Consider the following 15225-nt stretch of genomic DNA (forward strand, 5'->3'; position numbering starts at 1 on the left):
TTAATTACACATCATATATATCACTATAGTGCATAGCTGTCAACGTTTCCCTATTTTTAAGGGAAATTCCCTTATTCCAAATAGGATTCCTCGCAAGAAAAGGGAAAAGTTGACAGCTATGCTATAGTGTGCTGTATGTGGGGCTGCCTTTGGAAAGGGTTCAGAAACTTTAGTGGGTCCAAGATGCTATGACTTCATTGCTGATTAGAGCCAGTTACAAGGAGAACAAAAACTCCTTGTTACAACAGTTCCACTGGCAAATGGTCTGTTTCTGGCACAGTTAGAAGTGCTGGTTATGACCTACAAACCCCTATACAGCTTGGGTCCATGTTATCTGAAGGACTGTTTCTCCCTATATGAGCTTGCCTAAGCTTTAAGATTTTCTGAGCTTTTTCTTGGTCCCGCCACCTTCATGGGCACATTTGGTGAGGATACAAGAGAGGACCTTTTCAATGGCTGCTCCTAAACTGTGGAACTCACTTCCATGGGAGATTAGGCTGGCCACCTCTCTGCTTTCCTGTTGCCGGCCGGTAAAGACTTTTTTGTTTAGAGAGGACTTTTTCTACTAACTGGCTGTTGTGGCAGGGTGTTGTATGGTTTTGTTTATTTGTTTTTTGCTGTTACATTTTAAAATGTTTTTAAGTGTTTGGATTCACTGCTGTTTTAATAGACTAACTTGGTAAAAAAAAAATTATATTGATTAGTGTGGTTTTCGTTGTATTTGTTTATATTCATGTTGTGAACCACCTTGGGTCCTGTACTAGGGGGAAGGTGGGACATAAAACAAATGAACAAACTTGGGCTTGACTTCCAACACTGCAAAGGTCTCTTTTGGATATTGTTGTCATGCTTTGTCTGCTCCACCTGTTCTGAGAGCTTGTTTGTTTTCATTATAGCTATTGGAAGTACAGTGGTACCTCGGGTTACGAACTTAATTTGTTCTGGAGGTCCATTCTTAACCTGAAACTGTTCTTAACATGAGGTGCGCTTTTGCTAATGGGGGCCTCCTGCTGCCGCCGCGCCACCGCCATGCGATTTCTGTTCTCATACTGGGGCAAAGTTCGTAACCCAAGGTAACTACTTCCAGGTTAGCAGAGTTTGTAACCCAAAGCGTTTGTAACCCGAGGTACCACTGTACAACCTTCTCTTCCAGTCTTTTTAAAAAATCAGGAAAGCAAAAATCTCAATGCAGAAGAGGCTAACAAAGGAACAAAGTACCGGTAGCTGTGAGTCTGCCTCTGACACATTAGAGCAAGGAAGATTACCACTTGCTGATTGCCTGGGTTTATCATAACTTGGTTAGTGTGCTACTGAAGCACTCTCGGTTTAACATGCCAATCAGGTCTGTGCAGGCACTCCACAGCATGGAGCTTACAACCAGACTAGTTATGCTGATAATGACTACGGAAATGCCCAAGCATTTTACTTGCCTGCTTTTTGCTTATCTTGTGCTCTCTTTCTTTTCATATACAATGCCACATATACAGCCTTTGGAAGATGGTTCAAGAATGAAATGTTCAAAGGTCTATTGTATTAGTTGATGCTGCTGCCGCCTTAACCCTCACCCATGCCCCCAAAGATTCCTGCTTGCATAGACAACACGGTTTCTTCTTCTGAGCCACCACAGAGTTTGATGGGATAAAATACAGCCATGATGAAGAGAGACTAAGACCTTGAAGAAGAGACTTACTTTGTCCTGCTCTGAAATGGCCATGTTGAACAGAGACTGGAATGAAGATAGCCAGTTCACATTCCATCAGAAAGCTTATTTTTTCTGTATTGCAGTTCCCTGCTTGGGGAGGCATTTGGAGTATTTCCCCCCCCCCCTTTTGATTCCAGGAAGAATTTATACATTTCAGTCCAGCTGGTACAGAAAGTATGTCTAGGCTTCCTAGGTCCTTTATCAAAAGTGAAGTTAACTAATCCAGCCTTCCTGTATTGAAAAGTCATGGTGTCTTCAGGAGATGGAAAAATGTCTACTTCTGTTGTTGAATGGTTAATTTTTAAGACTCTTATCTTTTGTGCTCTCTTGCTCTCTGAATTTGCTTGAGGCTCCAAAAAGGGTTTTCGGCAACCCCCAGTTAATCATTACTTAGCCATCTTCTCCCAGCTCCAGTTCTTGACACCATAGAAATCTCCCTGGTTCCAGGGGCTTTGCCATCCATAGGAAATACCAAGAAACCCCATCCAAGAGCTGTCAGAAACAGCTGGTGCCGTCTCAGGCACTCCAGCCTTGCTCATCTTTGATTTTGGCTGTGATCCAGACTGTTTTCCTGTGATCGTTTCTCTGTCTTTTTTCATAATCCCTTTTAAAACATAACCAGCAATTAGCTGCTCCCCACCCCCCTCGGCTGTTCTCCACATGTATATGTACACCAAATGCCACAACGATCTGATTTTCTCCAAGTCTAAAAAATACAGTTTTGCATTAGCTGGCAAGCAAATTATGAAAGGCTTTGTATTTACTCACTTTGTAAATGATGTTGATCCATTTAAATGTTCAGAAGCGGTGAGATGCTAAAGACATCCAGGATGACTGTGTATTCCTAGGAAGGCAGTAGAAAGCAATCTACTGTTACCTCATTGATTCGGCTTTCCTCCTTTGCTGTCAGTGAGCCAAGGAATTCCCCCAATGTTGTTACGTAGCAGATACCAGAAACATGAGTCACTTCTTATTCCCTGATCAAAAGGTCCACTGCATCTGTGCCTGGAATGGCGATGGCTGGACTGCATGTCTCCCAAGGTGCCCTGGAAGGAACACACTTGCCAGTTGAGACTTTGTCATCTTTCTTTCTGCTGCCCCCTCCTCTCCATGCTTTTACTTGCCTTTGCGTTTTCCTTCCTTTCTTCCCTTCTGTCAGTGCATTGCTGTCAGCAGCAAGCCCAGCAAGAGCGGGGTCCCTCTTGCCTTCTGGGTTGTTGGTTTTTGTTTTTTTGTATGTATGTATGTATGTATGTATGTATGTATGTATGTTGTTCTTTCCTTCCTTCCTTCTTTTTTACTGCAGCAGCCTTTGGCTGCTTACGCCAGGCTGGATCACCAAAGACACATGATTCACTCACAATGAATAATCAATACCAATATTGATCTGTGGAAAATGTTTGTAAATTCCTGGAAAGAAAATCAGGAACAGGGGACAGGGAGGTTTGTGGGGGACGACAGTCAGTTTGCAGCAGCGGCTTCCAGTAATAGAACCATTCTGGGGTCCCAAGCCACATCTGCTTCTCCCCCACCCATTCTTCAGCTGAAATGTGCCTGAACATGCTAACCAGGAAGCTGGCAAAAGTGTGCAAAATGGATAGCAGAGGTAACATGTCTGTCCCACACTGCCTAGAGCATTTCCATGGCCCAGAATCTGGGGGCAGAAGGTCAATGTAAACAGCTATCTGCTACTACCTTACCTACACAGTATGGTTTGTATCCAGCTAAGTTCTATTTAGAGTTGACTCATTGAAATTAATGAGCCTAGGTTAGTAATGTCCATTAATTTCAATAGTTCTGCTTGAGCATGACTAAACTTGGATACAACCCTTCTTCCTTCCCTTCTAGGAAATGGTCCAGCTCTGTGTAATATGCTCTTGGGCAGCCACACATCCTTCTACAGGTTCATGGAAAAACAAGTGAGTTCCTTCTGCTTTTCAAACCCGTCTGTCTGGTTACCTAGGGACAATTCTTATATGCCACAGGGAGCGCACTTGTTTTGGGCTTGCCGATCAGAAGGTTGGCGGTTCAAATCCCCACAGCAGGGTGAGCTGCTGTTGCTCCGTCCCAGCTCCTGCCAACCTAGCAATTTGAAAGCACGCCAGTACAAGTAGATAAAGAGGTACCGCTGTGGCCGGAAGGTAAATGGCGTTTCCGTGCACTTTGGTTTCTGTCACCATGTTCCGTTGCACCAGTAGAGTTAAGTCATGCTTGCCACAGGACCCTGAAAGCTGTCTGTGGACAAATGCCGGATCCCTCAGCCTGGAAGTGAGATGAGCGCTGCAACCCCATAGTCGCCTTTGACTGGACTTAACTGTTCAGGAGAACTCAATAATTATAGGCATCCTCATCAAAGAAAACCTGGTTTTCCCAGAGGCAGTGGTGGGACACAGAACTTGAGTGTGTATATCCCACCAAGCTGAGTTGTGGCTGTGCTAATTTTCCAATACTGTTGCATCTGTGAAATCTACTGTTTGTACATAGCCTACCCCTAAAGCATCAGCTGTCACCAGTAGGAGAAAGGCTGGGGTTTTTTTGTTTTTTTTAAAGCAAACTTCTCTCTGGCTTCTGCTAAGCTCACACAATCCAACTAGCAGAGACATTGATATCACAGGGGGATGAGATGCCCCTGCTCATCACAACTGCTCAAACCCAGTTATTAATTCTGCTGCCACCACATCTGCCCTGTGACATGTGTTAATTCCAGTTCTTGGCCTCCCAAGCAGGGTTGCCAAAGAAGGTGCTTATGAATATTTTATTTATTTATTAAATTTCTATTCCACTGTTCCTCCCAGAGGAACCCAGGGTTACAAACAAGAAAAAATAAAACAATAACAACATATTAAAAACAATTACACTGCAGTTGCCAAATGGGAAAGATTTCTGCTTAAAGGGTTTGTTGAAAGAGGAAGGTATTCTCAGTAGGTGCTGAAAAGACTACAGAGACAGTGCCTGTCTAATATTCAAGGGGAGGGAATTTCAAAGGGGAGGTGCCATAACACTACATTATGTGGAACAGACCTCCCGATAAGATGGTATCTACAAAAGCCCCTCACTGGCAGAGCACATGATCAGCTGGGTATATAAGGGGTGAGACGATCTCTCAGTTATCCTGGTCTCAAGCTGCTTAGGGCTTTATACACCAAAACCAGCACTAACTAACTAACTAACTAACTAACTAACTAAATAAATAAATAAATAAATAAATTTATTATTTATACCCTGCCCATCTGACTGGGTTTTCCCAGCCACTCTGGGCAACTCCCAGCGGAATAATAAAAACACGATAAAACATAAAACATTAAAAACTTCTCTAAACGCCTTGAACTTAGCTAATGGGCAGTTGTTGGCACCCGTCTGTCTCAAGAGACAATGGAGTACACCTTCGGGGGTGAAGTCAAACCAAAGTGACCTCCCTGGGGCACAAGTATGGAGGTCCTGGGCTGCCTTGATGACAACACCCTCCCCTTCTCGGCCTCACTGATGTGGTCCAATGGAAATCAGAGCAATATGTTCGGCACCAGCTTCACTACAGGAGTTGTCAGAACGAGGTGTACAAGGCACCCTCCAGCCATCTTAGTGGCTTCACTCTTAGGGTTTACTCCTTAGCCTTTTCTTCTCCCAAACATCCCCCCCAGGGCAGTGAAGGTTTAGGATCAGGGTTTTCCTTCTCCTAAATGGGCTACCTTCCCAGGTTGACAAGCCCCATTTGCCCCTCACTTCCCTCTCCATCATGTGCAGAAACTGCTTCCTTGACCATTGGACCCACTATTGGTCTCAATCCACCAGTCTGTATTCTCATGCAGCGGAAGTCCCTAACTCATCAAGGGTTTGAGACCCATCAGTTACCCTCACCTGCTTTAGCCAGCCAGTCGAAACTGTTCCTGGAGTGTGGCCACTGTTGCATGTTGACAGCTTCAGTAGCCACAGGTAAGAGTGCAGGGGTGGAGACCAAAGGTGGACAGACCTCCCCGGAAGGAGCATGATGTGTCCCTCACCAGATGCGCTATCCCTCCCCTAACACCCCATGCACCCCTAATGGGCAGTAATACCACAATTAAAGATGAGGGAAAATATGATAGGTTTTCCTTGCATGAAAGTCTGAACAAGGAACAATTATGACTGCAGAGAAGGACTGACCCTCACCTAGAAGACCAACTGTGCCGGATCTGCATGGGGACCCCTCACCGCTCCTTCCTTTAGGGCAAAGGGTCAGTAATCATGCCCCCTGCCTCTGCTAGCATGTAGCGGTTCTTGTACTTGATGCAGAGATTGGGATGACTCCCACCCAAGTTTCCAGTGTTATGTGATGTGCAGATCAGCTCATAGGAATAAAAGCAGAGAAGCAATCATGGCTATCTTTGGTTTGACACTTTTTGCAATGCAGGCTAGTTCATTTTGGCAAAGGCCTTTTCTTGTAATTGGGCTTCTGTCTATATGAATTTTTATTGACACATATCACTGTATCTCCTTCACCAGAATCTCTGATTGCCATAAACAGTACAGTAAACACTGAAAGGAGTGTTTACTTGTCAGAAAAAGAAACAATCAGAAAGTTCTGCCTCTTAAGTTCTACTTTATTGTTGAGTCCTTCACCTTTGCACCACATTTCTCAGTCAGCTAAGCAGGATTCCCTTTCTTGACTGGTAGTTTTATTCTTTCATGGAACAAGCTTGTATGGTGTAATGGCAAACAGAGGGTAGCAGAGGGAATATTGTCAAAAATCTCCCTCTCTTCTTTTCTTTCCCCTTGCTTTATTATCCTCTCTCTTTTTGTCATTTAACTCCAATTATGGGATGCTAAGTGCTTTTGGAAATTTCATTGTTAATATCTTCTTACAGTGCTATTAACGTAAATCAACTTTAATAGTGTCCCAGCAAGTGTAAAAGCAATCAAAAATTCAGTACTCACGAATCATTCTGTAATTTCAGCATAAAATGTTAATAGAAATAATATCGAATACCATAAAATATCAGCAAATTCAACTTTAAATATAGGTGATAAATGACATTTCTGTCCTGAGAAGTTCTGTGGACTTTGCACCAGGAATTCTTTTCCTGGCAAGCCCATGCTATAGTGATCCAGGAACCCTCTTACCCCTCCCTCCCCTTTGGCGCAACCAACATAATTTTTTGAAGAAATTCTGTTTGTGGGAATATTTCCATTTTCAGAATCTAAAGCAGCAGTTAGTCACATGCAGCAGCAAAGCAGTTTTAGTGGCCAGAATGCAGGGTCTGTGTTAATTGATTTTCAAGCAGCAGACACCTGCTAGTACCTGGCTGCCCTCAGGCTGCCCAGAAAAGCTCTAACTTCATTGATGTTGGCTGAGACTTGGAATTTCCCAGAAAAAAGGCTTTAGTTGAACTGGAATTAAAGCTGCAAATATCTATCATCTATTAATTAAGTTTATAAAACCCTCATGAGAGTCCTGTGGAAGCAACATTTTTGTGCTGCTCATAGTGCTGAAGAAATCATTTGAATTGCTGGAATATTCTGTCTGCACAAGTGCAGCCCAAAGGCTTTAGGAAAGTGAATGTGCAGTTCACTCTTAACATTACAGTATCCCACCCTGTGCTTCAGCTTTTCCCTTCTAGGAACCTGTGTTCCTGCCCAAGAACTTGGCAAAGGAGGTGTCACCCACCTGATCATGTTAGATGCAGAAAATGGCTGGGCTGACTCGAGTAGCTTTGAAGTTTGGGAGCACAACTGCCAACATGAAGAAACTGTACTTTATTTATAGCTCAGTTTTGCCAGACCAATATCAGCTCAGGTATCAGAGCATTTCACTATGTATGTTGTCTCATTTCTGGGCTTATCTTAAATTTAAATAATGATTTCTTATAATTCTCATCACTGCTAATATGCTCAAAGTTCTTTGGAAATTCATTTCTAGGCTCAAATGTTTTTCTGTAATGAAACAAGTTGCAGCTTGAGGTGGCCATTTACACCAGGAAAATGCCATAGGTGTGGGAGGAGAGTGCTTTAGGCACTCCCCATGGCTTGTTCTTAAAGAAATTTAAAGAGATGTCTCACAGATCTCTGATTTCTTGTCCAGTTGGACCCCCATGCTTATAGTTGGATGTTGAGTGTTTCCTAATAGTGTGTAATGAGGGGCAGCACCAGCCAGCCTGGGGCACCACCTGGTAGTGATTTGGCTTCTACCACCTCTGCTGCCATTGGAGCAGCATGGTGTGGTGGGATAGCTTGCCGTCAGTCACTCCCCTAATCCCCTCCTATCTGCAGATGTATTTACCCAGCAGTAGAAGTCTTTCCTTTGGGAAGTGAGTGAACACTTGGTTTCATACTGTGATGGTCAACTGTCATATTAGATTCCCCAGTATGAGATGCCTGATGACTTCTTCAGCCATTGCCCTCTACTAGGGTGGTGGTCCTGTTTGAGAAGCCTGTTCTCAGAGCTAGAGGCAATGAAGCAGACTGGGAGATTGCAAAAACACAAGTGGCAGACATCTAGATGTGGATCCAACTAAACTCAGAAAAAGCTCATTATTGAGCTCACTCTCAGTAGTGATAATGGCAGCAAATAATAGACTTTGCCACCATAGTGTCTTTTGGATCCAGGGACACGGGTGGCACTGTGGTCTAAACCACTGAGCCTCTTGGGCTTGCTGATTGGAAGGTTAGCAGTTTGAATCTGTGCAATGGGGTGAGCTCCCATTGCTCTGTCTCGGCTCCTGCCAACCTAGCAGTTCGAAAGCATACCAGTGCAAGTAGGTAAATAGGTACTGCTGCAGCGGGGAAGGGAAATGGCGTTTCTGTGTGCTCTGGCACTTGTCACGGTCCTCCGTGTGCCAGTAGTGGTTCAGTCATTCTGGCCACATGACTCAGAAAGCTGTCTGTGGACAAACGCCAGCTCCCTCAGCCTGAAAAGCAAGATGAGCACCACACACGCCATAGTTGCCTTTGACTGGACTAACCATCCAGGGGTCCTTTACCTTTTTACAAGTGGGAACCTGAGGGGAGCATTAATCAGTTTGCCATTTAAGTGGTTGGGAGCTGCTTATCCTGGTGACAGTGGTGCCCATGGTGATGGCTATTTTCTGCTTTTAAATGTTGTGCCCACAAGAGGAGCAGCAGAGGCAAGCTTCCCTTTCTCCCACTCAGAGCCAAACCAGGGTTTCAAATGGCTAATATGTAGAGAGTGAAAAAACATGATAGTGGCTGGACCAAGAGCTCTAGCTGCAGCCACTTTCATTAAAAACCTGTGGTGGCAGGCAGTGTCACTTAAAAGGGAAAAAAGAGCCATCAATGCAGACTGCTGTTGCTACTAGTGAAATAAGCAGCTCCCTCCCACAAACTGGTTTGACACTCCACCTCCTGAAATTGCCACTCTCTTTTTTTTGGAAATGGCCCCCCATTTAGTGCTAAATTTTGGTATTGTTTCAGGCTTCATTTTGGCACAGAAACTATCTTGTTGCTTGGGCAGATAACCCGTAACGGGAGAAGGACGGGGGAATGTGACCCTACTTATTCTTCAGGCAACGATCACCAACATTTTGGGGTCTAGGGGCACATTTAGAGTTTTGAGAAGGCACCACTCAGAAAATAGCACCAGTAAGAAAATGGCTCCTGCCAGAAGTGTTACACAAAATGGCTGCCAACTCCAAAACAGAAGAAAAAGAAGAGAGATGATAACATTAAATGGTTTAAACACATAAAAAAACTATTTATTTATTTATTTATTGTTATCTGAATATTTTTGGTGGGAAACCTTCTTTTACAGGCACTGGCTGTAACTTTGTTTCTTGCTGGGGTATTGTTGTAGAGCTGGAAATTAAAAGATAGCTGAATTGAGGAATACTTTTGAATTACTATAGCCAGCCATATTTCATATATAGTCACAAATAAAAATACATACTTAATGCTGGTTGGCTAGTCTGAGTTTTTAAGGAATGAAAAAGAATAAAAATACATGGAAAATACACACAAAATACATTTAAAACCTCACCATAGTAGTAGTTGAGCAATACTGGCCCAGGTTAGTGGGAAGCCTGAGGCAGAATGTCATCTACTAGCTCCTCAATTTTAGGGGTGTATGAGGAGATAATGTGACTGGCAAACAGCAAATCAAAACAAATAGAGCAGCAAATGGGTGAATGCAAGGAGTAGAAAAGACAGAAGTACTAAAGTGGAGGGGAAAGAAGTAGCTCTTTAGGGCCCCAGGGATTCCTGTTACCTGGTGTCCAAACAACTTATTTATGAATCACACCTCTGACTTCATGCATAGACTAAAATCACTGAAGCAGTCAGCCAAGTTCATTTCACAGGAACTGCTTAGAAGAGTACCTGCACATTGTGCTTCATAACTTTTTCTCTCTCTAGGAGGGCTAGAGACTTATTTGCAAAAAAATGAAAGCCCAGAGTACAGGGTCCCTGCCTGGGAGCACCAATGAAGATATTTACAAGTGCCATGGCACCCATGGCTGCTTGGTCACCCCTGCTCCAGGCTCTCTCTGTGGATTCAGCTAAGTATTCTTCCAGATAGGGTTTCTGGTTTGGGAGTTGGGGCATGGTGCTTCAGTGGTTCTACTCTTATCTGGAGGGCTCACTCTATTTCATAGTGCTGAGTGAGTTCTGCTTAACTCCATGACGTCTATTCCATGGGAACCCAGAGGGCTTTAACATCTACAGGAATTTTTTGAGTGAGATTATCTGCAGTTTTGACACTCAAGGCATCTCCACAGTTTTGCTGCCGAGTCTGAGATGTTTTCCACTTATCCTGTGCTTTCTAGGCACAGGTAAAAGCGGTTTTTCATTTGTCCTGCTGCTTTCCCTAGAAAAACCCACAGTATACCACTGAATCAGAACAAATGTCAATCCACAGAAAAACCTATTGACATTTGTTCTGATTCATCAGTAAACAGCAGGTTTTCCTGGGAGAAAGCAGCAAGACAAGTGGAGGTGTGGACGAGCCCTCAGTCATAACTAGAGATGACCTTCAGCTCTAGCTCTCCTTTATTTCAGATTCAGATGAAGCAATAGAAATGCTGACTCATTGCCTCAAGGCAGCAATGGACCAGGAAACGTAGTCTTTATGAGATGGAAGTACTGGTGGTGGGTACTGTCCATGGAAGTGGTATTATATCCAACCTGCCCTGAATTAGGTTCCAGATCACTCCCGCTAAAGGATTAGATTTGCAGTTAGGAATTGCTCCAGCTCTGTTGCTAGAGATCCAAGTGGCACAAGAGGGCCTTTTACCAGCCAAGGCTGATACATGAGCTGTGATCCTGGAGAGAAAGAGCTTGGCTACAGATATCCATGTTCTGGAAACTTCCAGTTAAGACTACTGCAGTGAGTATGGGGTGCCTTTGAAGACTGTCTGGAAACTGCGGTTAGTTCAAAACACAGCTACTGTCAGCTACTAACTGGGACCAAGTGTTAGAAACACATTGTGCCAGATAGCTTTGCTAGCTTCTTGTCGGACTAGCTTCAGAACCGTATATGGCCTCGGACATGGACGTCAATGTTACGTCTTCCTCTTTATCAGCTTTACATACACTAAAACTTGCCTCATCTGAAGTGCGGAAGGTGGCTATAGGGAAGAGGGCCTTTTGGGTTGTGGCACCAGGCTTGTGAAATTCTCTCCTCATGCAGACTAACTTGACACCTGTGCTTTAATTCACTAGGCAAAGGCATTCTTATTTTCACAGGTTTTTAACCTTTGATATATTTTTATTTCTGGTCTGATTATTTTTAGTACCACCTTTTACTGTTGTCACTTGTTACTTTATTACTGTTTTATTGTGATTTACAAGCTATTTTAATTTGCCCTACAAATATATGATTGAAGGGCAGAATGGAAACATTTTAAATACATGAGTAAATAAATATATTCAGCTGCTTGCAAGAATTTGATGTGTGTGTGTATGTGACTACTTGAATTTGTAGTTTTATATTATGAGTTTAAAATTTAACTTGCAAAAGCCTTTGGGATGGTCACCTCTCCTCCTGACAAGGACGCTATAGTGGCATGTTAGTCAGACATTCTAGAGGTGAAGTGTGTATTCCTCTACCGTGCATCACTATGCTTCATTTGTTGAATTTCTGCCTGTCATGCCTCTATTAATAAACATAAGTCTCTTTCTCTACACCCTGAATGAACCTATTTCTGTGGAGTATAAATGAAGTTGATAATTAAATGAAAATGGTATTGAATAATCTTTCATTAAAATTAATTAATGGAAAGCACATTATAACCAACAGAACTTTAAGACTTCTTCAAATGTCTCTACAAACACCAAGCAAGCAAGGAAGGGCAAAAGCCTGCATTTGGAGTAGTGATAAGGTGCTTTTGTGCCCTTCTCTCAGATAAAACTCTTATGAAGGCAGGCAGGCTGTCCAATGCAAATTGCAGTCTTAGATCAAACCTCACCAGCAGTGTATTAATTCAGTATTTATGCGTATTTTGAAGTGTTGCTTAAACTGAATCAGACACTTTTTTCTTGTCAGAGCCACCCATATTTCCTCAGCTGTGTTCAGCTATGTTGCATGTGTGTAAAGAGAGAACCTGTCTTTTCTCGGGAACTTCCTAGAAATGTGGAAAATCTTGACAATTGTTCTCTGTTAGTAGTTTTGACCTGTAAACTGTACAAAATGGCTTTTCATTTCTACCTTTTAGACAAGGTAAAGCAGCTAGAAATCCAGGTGAAATCTTTGCTGCATCAGGAAAAGTTACCAGAAAAAGAAAAGATGCCAATAACATCCATCTGAGCAGCTCTTGTAAACTGTTTAAAACTAGCCATTTGGAAAGTACTTGATGGAAAGGTATGCTCACTGCCAGGGAAGCTACTGAAAAGGGCTTTTCAGTCTTCCATCCAGTACTTAGGTTTCCTGTCTTCCTTAAGGAAGACAAGGTGGCATCTTCTGTGCCTGGCTGAAACTGCTGTATTTTCAGGCTGAAAAAGAAGCAATCTTTAATCCTGTCAAAGTTTGATAATATTATGTGTATTGTCTGAAATCCTACAGGGTGGACATAGTGGGCCCTTTTCATTCCCATACCACATTGTAACCTAGCAGCTACCTTTGGAAAGTAACCAATATCAAGAGGCACTTGATATTTGCAAGGATCATGGGGGTCCTCTCTCTTCTCAAGTTCCAAAATTTACAATAGTCTTAATTTAAAAGCTAAGACAGGGATCAGTTGCTTAATCTGGAACTGGGAACCTGGGAGCAGGAGAAAGAAAGAAAGAAAGAAAGAAAGAAAGAAAGAAAGAAAGACTCCTCTTCCCCAGTCTCATATGCCAGTGTGCGCTGACTCCAGCTTTCCCAGCCAATTGTCAAGCGAACTGTTGTCTTGCTTTTAATTAAGGGTATCTGAATCAAAATTGGATAAAAAGGACTGGGAGCGGGCTTCATTCCTGCAGGTGTTGCTGAAATACACAAGGCAGAAGCAGCTGGTAATGAGTTGGTGAAAATGAAAAAGGGACATAAGTAGCTTCTTTAGCAAATCCCCTGGAAATGACACAGAGCCTCTTAGATCGATAGGACTCATCTAGCCAGGGGCTGCTGGACCCACTTACACCTCGAGGGAGAGAGGTGGATGGCTACAGTATTACCTATGAAACCGAAGCAAAGTCTCATTTCATTATTTTCTTCCTTCCCCAGCATCAGTGCACATGAGGGCTTGAGGGAGATAGTGCATAATATAGGGACATTTGATGTAGTCCCAGCATGAGGAGGCCAGGTGCCCTGACAAACTGTTCCTAGAGCACCACAAAGTAGGATGTGGCATTTGAACACAAGTGTGATAGTTCTATTCTTGGATGGCTTATCTAATTAGATTCACCCAATCTAAACAAGGGTGTGTGTGGAATCTGGCAGAGCACCTTCTGGCCATAGGTGCACAGTGGTTGCCCTAATACCCTGATAGACACATCCAGTGTAGCTGGCAAGTCAGGTCCTGCTCAGCACAGAGCTGGAACAAGCACAATTCCCTGACTGAACAAAAAGGCTAGTGGCAACCACTTGTGAAGGCTTGGATTTATGAAGCAGCACAATATGCAGTGAGAGTGGATATTTGCATCTGCTGGGGATGTAGAGAGGGAGCCAAAAAGAAAGCATCAAGGAAACCTGGTAGTGTTGGAAGTGGAGATTAGCCTGGGGAAGGCTTCCTCATAGCTCCTTCCTTCATTTTGCACAGTGGTGTGCAGGGGAGTTAAAAATGTTTTAGTGTGTGATTATCTTTAGGTTATGGTTGTATTTATATTGTTTGGGACCTCACTGTTTAAGGTGATTAATTACTTAATAATAATGCAAAACTGAAACTTTTAAAGCAAAGCAGAAGAGAGAGCATCTGAAAGCTAGTTGGAAATGGAGATTTGAGACATCTTGTCAAGCCAATGTTCATATATATTTATTTAATTATTGTTATTTGTATACCTCACCAAATCAATAAATGTCTGGTTGGACACCGCAGTAGCACCAAGCACTCTGGAACATTGTTCAAATGCAAATGGATTTCAAAAAAGTAATTGATGTGGATAAAATAAAGATAAGATTCATTTTAGGGGATATTTGAAACTTTCTCTATATCAGTTACTGGATTTTGAAACATCTTGATTTGGCAATATGTGGAAATAAGCTGAGCCACTCAGCTGAGTAGCATTTTATTAATTCAGATTTTCTCATTGAGGATTAGGGAGGGCAGTATACTACATATAATGAGGCATACCATCTAAACAAATCTGTAGTCTCTGACAAATAATTCACCTTTGAGGGGGGAAACACATTTCAAAAATTTTCCTGTTTTTTCCCATTGTTACTGAATTTTAAATGGTATTATTTCTTGTTGTGAGACCTTGTTTTAGGGCAGCCTGTTCATACTGTAAATAAATAAATTTGTTGGAATTACTTGTTATATATTATTGCCATTTAGTGAGCTATTTTAGGAGGGAATTTGAAAGCATTCCACCTACCCTTTGGAGGGCACTGAAATTTCAGAGGGTCTGCTTCATTTAATCTGGAGCCAAGGAATAGCTGGCTTTGCTCTGAGAGCACACCCTGCTGGTCAGTGTTAGCGCATCTAATCACAATCCACAAATGGACACCAAAAATTAATGTGCAATAATATAAAATTGTACAAAAGATGAGGTAGGGGGCAGAATATGTTACCAGTAGAGCCATTCATGTTCCCATATGAAGTACTATCACCTATTTTTACTCCTAGGTCACAGAAGAATGACTGAGAGAAGGCTTGACATCTTGTCGGCCTGATGTGGACTATATAATCCATGACTGATAAATAGCATGGCTGCTGCAGTCCTGAAGCATTAGGCTTAACAGGAATTGGACCTGAAGACTTGAAGAAATGGTGTGGTACCAAAGAGAAAGAAGATGCCTAGACGGGGGGGGGGGGGGCGGTCCATACTTTCTAGTGACCAGCAGCTAAACAGAGAAATAAATACAGGTTGTTTAGTTGTCTGAAGGCATCATTATATTACCTATGGCCAATATCAGTCACTATCTGTTACTAATGGTGTTTTACAATCCCCCACATGCCTCTTAT

The 15225-nt window shown here is 42.7% G+C and overlaps 1 protein-coding gene across 3 annotated transcripts in view; it reads left to right on the forward strand.

Moving 5' to 3' along the window:
- ZFHX3 (zinc finger homeobox 3) overlaps positions 1-15225 on the forward strand; it is a 255803-nt gene that overhangs the window by 10206 nt on the left and 230372 nt on the right. For 2 of the 3 annotated variants that reach the window (XM_053399816.1, XM_053399814.1), the window contains exon 3: positions 3551-3621. The exons of the other annotated variant lie outside the window; for it this stretch is intronic. The gene's annotated coding sequence lies outside the window, so the exon portion shown is untranslated. The remainder of the gene's footprint in view (positions 1-3550; positions 3622-15225) is intronic. 3 annotated transcript variants of the gene reach the window in all.

This window comes from Podarcis raffonei, chromosome 8 (assembly GCF_027172205.1).
Source record: "Podarcis raffonei isolate rPodRaf1 chromosome 8, rPodRaf1.pri, whole genome shotgun sequence".
In the NCBI taxonomy this organism is placed as follows: Eukaryota; Metazoa; Chordata; class Lepidosauria; order Squamata; family Lacertidae; genus Podarcis; species Podarcis raffonei.